The sequence below is a fragment of the Callospermophilus lateralis genome, chromosome 19 (genome assembly GCF_048772815.1).
Source record: "Callospermophilus lateralis isolate mCalLat2 chromosome 19, mCalLat2.hap1, whole genome shotgun sequence".
Taxonomy (NCBI): Eukaryota; Metazoa; Chordata; class Mammalia; order Rodentia; family Sciuridae; genus Callospermophilus; species Callospermophilus lateralis.
This window is the reverse complement of record NC_135323.1, coordinates 37,327,458-37,333,457: the sequence shown is the minus strand read 5'-3', so window position 1 is coordinate 37,333,457 and position 6,000 is coordinate 37,327,458.

Sequence of the window (6,000 nt, the reverse complement as noted above, 5' to 3'; positions counted from 1 at the left end):
TCCATCTGTCCCCAGGTCACCCTGTGGCTGGGGTGGTCCAGCACCACCCGGGGGGCCGGCATCTGCGTGGGTAAGTGCCCGGTGGCCTCTCCTGCACTGGCCGGCTGTGTCTGCGGTGCCCTGGGCCGGCTGGGTCTCGTGTCTGAAGTGTGCACTGTGCCCAGCCCCCCCCCCCATCCGTGCACACGCATGTGTGTGTCCACCGATGACTCTGTGGCCTGCCCTCCGCCTTAGCCCTGGTGACTCACAGGGAGCCCGGCCCCCAGCCCCACCTCCAACTGTGGACCCGCAGCCAAAGTGGGTCAGGGAGGGGGAAAAGGGGGAGGGGAGGGGAGGAGAGGGGGAGGGGCCACAGGGTGATGGGGGAGGGGCGAGGCAGGGCGGGGCCAGGAGGGAGAAGCCCTCCCAGGGCTCAGAGCCCATCCTGCTTCCTGCTGGACACACAGGAGGGTGGGGGGAAGGCGCCCTGGGCATCCTGAACACCTACTGTGTGCAGGCGGCTGGCCTGAGCTCGCCCAGCTCACCTGAGTGGCACAGTGTGGGCACAGGCACCGGGGGCAGAGGCCCAGGCCCAGCGAGGGCTCCCGGTGGCCCCTGCCACGCCCTGGCACCCAGCAAGCCTGGCTCCAGGCTGCTTACCTGACTCAGGCTCTGAGCCATCCAGGAGGGCGGGGCGGCTGTGGGCACCTGCTGCAGACCCACTGTGCGCTCTGCCCAGGAGGTGTGGGGAGCCCTGGAGCCCAGGCTGCTGGGGACGTGGCTCCCACAGAGCTCACGGGCAGACGGACAGAGCCGGCTTCCAGGAGGGGAAGGGTGGCCGGAGGGGATTGGAATGAGTAGAGGGGGCCTCCCCAGGGTGAGAAGGGGCACAGGGCAGAGCACAGTCAGCCGGGGGCCCAGGGAGGAGGAGGAGGAACGGATCTGGGTCCCCGCTTCTTCCCCCCGCATCCCCGGGATATCTCCAGATCCTGCCAAGCCTCCTGCCTTGTGAGAAGTCCCTGTTAAGACAAGCTGTGAAACACAGTCCTCCAAAAACACACTACTTTAAACAAGATAGATAGATAAGTTGTTGCTCATTTACCAAAAGGCCCAGCGGTCTGTGGCCCAGGGCTGTTCCCCTCACCTAGAGCTCCGATGTCTAGAACCAAAGTGGCTGCTCTAATTCCCACCATCACATCCTCATCCCACGTAGGCAAGGAACATCTGTGCCCGTTCTCTTTAAGGGGGTGAATTGACCCTGGAACATGACAACTGCCTTCTCATCCCCCTGGCTGGGCTTTGCCCTGGGTCCTGCCTGGCTGGAAGGTCTTCACGGAGACCCTGCTTGGGCTTTGGGCTTTACATTTAAAGGAAGGAGAAAAGAAAATGGAGCCCCATGAGAGGCCTTGGCCTCACAGTCTTGGACATTCTGAGCCTTCGGACCTTGAGGGAGGCCTGTCAGCAGGCCTGGACAACAGGTGGGGAGCGGGGCTGGCCACCCTGGTCCACTCCAGGGCCTCTCCGTGGCCTGGCCTGCCCTCGCCGGTCAGGAAGGCAGAGAAAGTCAGTGCACGGTGTGGATGGGGAGGACCCGGGGGACGGCGACGGTGTGCATGATCAGTGTCCACACCGCGCTCTGCTAGGAGCAGAGGAGGCCGCATCAGCGTCCCACAGAACGGCAGAGGCCAGGAGGCACCTGAGGCCACTCCGCCCGTGCTCTGGCTGGGAAGGCGAGGCCCAGGCCGCATTAAAGCCAATGAGAGAGCAGAGGGGGACTCGGAAAGGCCTCCCGCCCGCCCTGATGGCTGATTCCCTCCTCCCTCGCTGGCATGGACCTTGTCTCTTTTTTTCTTGGAACCAGGCAATGAACTCAGGGGCACTTAGACACTGAGCCACGTCCCAGCCCCCTTTTTATATTTTATTTAGAAACCGGGTCTCGCGGAGTTGTGTAGGGCCTCACTCCATTGCTGAGGCTGGCTTTGAACCTGCGATCCTCCTGCCTCAGCCTCCCCAGCTGCTGGGATTACAGGCCTGTGCCACCGCGCGGGGCCTTGGACCTTGGCTCTGACTGCTGTGGCATCCACGGGCAGAGGGTCCCAGTGCCAGCTCGCCTCCTCCTGAGCGTTTGCCCTCCGGGTCCGGATTTTGGATGTCCCGAGGATGGGTGTCCCGGCACAGGGTCCCTGAACACGGCCCCTCCAGAGCGGGCTCTGCCAGGGGCCTTTGGACACCCCATCCAGGAGGTGCCGGCCTCTCAGAGATCCACGCCACACCCACACGCTGCTCCTTCAACCCAGAAATGAGGCCCAGCCGGCAGCCCCTGGGCAGGGTCCCCTCTGAATCGACGATGCCCCTGTGAATCCACCCAGTCCCTCCCCCGGCGTAGGAGGGAGGAGGCAGGACCTGCGATGGGGGCCGCCTGGACAGAGCCTGGGGCCTGCACCCACAGCCCTGCTGGGGAGAGGGAGGGGAGACGGGGTGGGGGCTTCCTCTGCCTGCCTCGGTTTCCCCAGAAGGCTTTCCAAAGTTCCCCTGCGTCTGACGCCAAGGGGCTGTGTGACCCCCAAAATGGGTCGGGAAGCCACATCCCCGTCTGCAGTGAGCTCCCCCAGGCCCCTGGGAGGACCCCTGGCTCTTGAGCCAGGTCACGGGCTGGAGGCCTGGGCGGAGGGAGCCGTCTCTGCAGAGCCCTGGTGCAGGCAGGAGGGGGACCAAGTGACCCCTTGGGGGCGTCCAGAGCCAGACCTGAGCCCCCGCAGCGCCACGGAGCTTCTTAAAGGTCTTCCTGCTCGGGGCCCTGTAGCTCAGCCCTGCCCTTCCTGGGCTGGACCCCGCTGCACGCCCGTCTCTGGCCTCCCTGACGTGCCGCGGTCACTCACTGCCCAGCGTCCGGAGGCCTGGCCTGGGGCGGGAGGGGCCCCACTGTGCCGCTCACTGCCACGTCCCCCGCTCTCCACCTCAGTTTCCCCGTCTGTGAAATGGGATGGTCCCGCGACTCTCTGCTCTGTGCCAGCACCCACGAGATCAAACACGTAGCGGGGGACGGTGGCCGTGCTGGGGACGCCAGCCCAGCGACTTAGCGAGACCCTGTCTCGAAAATAGAAAAAAACTGGAAACAATAAAAAGGGCTCGGGGGTAGAGCACCCCGGGTTCAATCCCAGTACCCCCACCTCCCCCCCAAAAAACCCTCAAAATATAATGTGTGCCAAGTCAGCTCATGTCACCAGGGCCACCAGGCCCCTGAGTAGCCGCGGGTTTTCCACAAGGGGGTGGAGGCGGAGATCTAGCCCTGGGCTCGAGGCCCTTGATCTCTGGGTGGCAAGTTGGGTCCTGCGCCCCCAGATGGGAACTAGGGGGGCCCCCGGGGAGTGGCTCGGCCTCCCCTGGCCTCGGTGGAGGCGGCTGCCCGGGCCTGCCCAGCCCTACTGGACCCTGACCCTGGAGCTTGGTCGTGGAGGCCACGGTTTAGTCCTCCTCCCAGGGCTGAAGGGTCCCCTCTAGGGTCGCTCTCTCCGTGTACCCCACCCACAGGGCCCCTGGCCTCACCGCAGCCCCAGCCTCTTCCAGATGCTTTAACACGAGCTATAAAAGATTCACGGCATCTCAAATATTTAAGGAATCCCTCATGAATCTTTCACTAATTGTAAAATATTTAATCCGATCAAAGGTATGAAGAATAATACAGTGAATTCCTGAGCAGTGACCCCTCCCGGGGCAGAACCGATCCCTGTACACCGGGCGCTCCACCAGGGGTTGAACTCAGGGACACTGAACCACGGAGACACAGCCCCAGTCCTTGTTTTTCGGTGTGTATTTTTTATTTAGAGACAGGGTCTCACTGAGTTGCTTAGGGCCTCACTAAGTTGCTGAGGCTGGCTTTGAACTCACGATCCTCCTGCCTCAGCCTCTCACGATGCTGAGATTATAGGCGTGGGCCACCGCACCTGGCTTCTTCAATTTTTTTAATTGTGGTGAAATACATACAGCATGAACCTTACCATCCAAACCACTTGTGGGTGCACAGTTCAATGTGTCGTGCTTATTCACACAGCTGTTAAAGATCCTGTTCTCATCTTGATCTCCTCCTCCCTGTCCCTAAACTTTGTAATTATTATTCTCACACTTTTTTTTTTTTTTTTTTTTTTACATTTTGAACAAATTTATATGAGTTCAACACAGTTACACTGTTCATAAATCCAGAGCCTTTATATGTGGGCACAGTATGGCAGGGGGTTTGGGATGACCTACCTTGCAACTCGATGGTTTGTTCTTTTTAACTGCTGTATAGTACTTCACAGAGCGGATGCCCCATGATGCTTCAGTCCCTTGTCTTGGGGATATCTGGGGTCATGATAAGCTACCCTGCTGTATACATTATCAGACATCTCTCACAGCTCCACAGGGATAGACCCAGGCCAGGATGGGGCTCCTGGGCTTGTACATCTTTAGCTCTTGTGCAGTGGGTGGGCTGGGCTACACTCACCAGAGCAGTCAGTGTCCACCCACAGTCTGGGGGCTTCTGCACACACTCATCCTGCAGGCAGGCTCTGCACTCCCTCCCTCTCCTCGTGGGTGGTCCTGTCCCCTATGGTGGGGGTGTGCCAGCCCCTGGCAGGCCACGTGACCTAAGGTGATCCCCGCGGCTCTCTGGCTAACTGACTCGTGTTTCAGTGCCTCGTCTGCAACACAGGGACCGCGCCATCAGCGCCCAGGGTGATTGTCGCGGGTAGACGTGAAGCGCTCAGAACGGTGGCTTCTGTCCTCTCCCCGAACTCTGGAACCGAGCTCTTAAGGGGCCCGAGCAGGCGCCACCTCCTCCGTTCCGCGCGGCGCCCCCTCGGGTGGCCCCTTTGCCCTGGGTGGACCTCCCTGTGCAGTTGGGTGGTTCCAGCCACAGTCCAGCTGCAGGGGGTCTGGGGTTCGACCTGCTGCGGCTCTCAGTGTGGGTGCAAACTGTGCTCACCCTGGGGAGCTGGGGAGGACCCAGCCCACGGACCCCCGGGACCCCCCAAGGGCCTCTGTCCCTTGAACCGCTGGCTCGTGTGCAGGGCTGCCCCGGGCCTTGCTGGAGGCTGGGACCCCCAAGCGTGGCCATCAGAGAGGATGGGCGTGTCCTGCCTGGGTCAGCCCGGGCCCCTGGTTCCCCTGGAGGCCAAGGCCCCGGGTCAGGATCTCCCCATCACGCCCAGCGCTTCCCCCCTGGGGCGCCGGAGGGAGGGAGGGAGACCCGCTTTCCCCTGGCGGGGCGTCTCCTGAGGGCTGGCTGGGGCTGCTCCTCCGTCTGAGGGGCTGCATCTTGGGACCTTTGGCAGTGGCCAGGGACCCCCCTGGCCCCCTGATGGGGGCTTCCCTCCCTCTCTGTGGACACCTGCTGGCCCCACGCCCTTCCTGGGTTCCGCCCACCTGGAGGCTCAGCCTGGATGCCCGTCTGTTTCATCCTGCGGGACTCCTGAGCCCGGGGACGTCCCCTCTCCACCTGTTTGCAGGAAGGGCCTGGGAGGCCAGAGGTCCAGGCTGCCCCGGGCTCCCCCAAACCCTGGGCTGGCCGGAGGAAGCAGGGCCCTCTGTGGGCTCCCCGCTGGCCTGTCGGCCTCCACCCGCTGCCCTTCCCTGTCCCCAATCTCCCCTGCGCCTGTCCCCTTGGCCAGAACCCCAGCCCTGCGAGGCAGCCCCGGGTCCCCGATACGAGGCGCGTCCTCTTCCAGATCAGTCCCTCTGTAGCCTTTGGGCTGTGATTAGTGTTTGCTGTTATTGGGGTGAGTCTTTATAGACTCCCGGAGCCAAGGGGGCATCAAGGCTGGCCTGGGCATGCAGGGCCAGCTGCCGGGCTGCACCCCTGGACCCCTGCGTCCAGGTGCAGTCCACGTCCATCCCCAAGGAAGCTGCTCCCCTGACCCGAGGGCCCCTGGACCAGGGGCATCTGCTAGACTTTGCTCACATCCCACTTTCTCTCTCGTCCCCCAGCCCCGTCCCCCCAAGGAGAACCCAGGTGGCTTGCAGGGCCCTCACAGGCACTGGGCA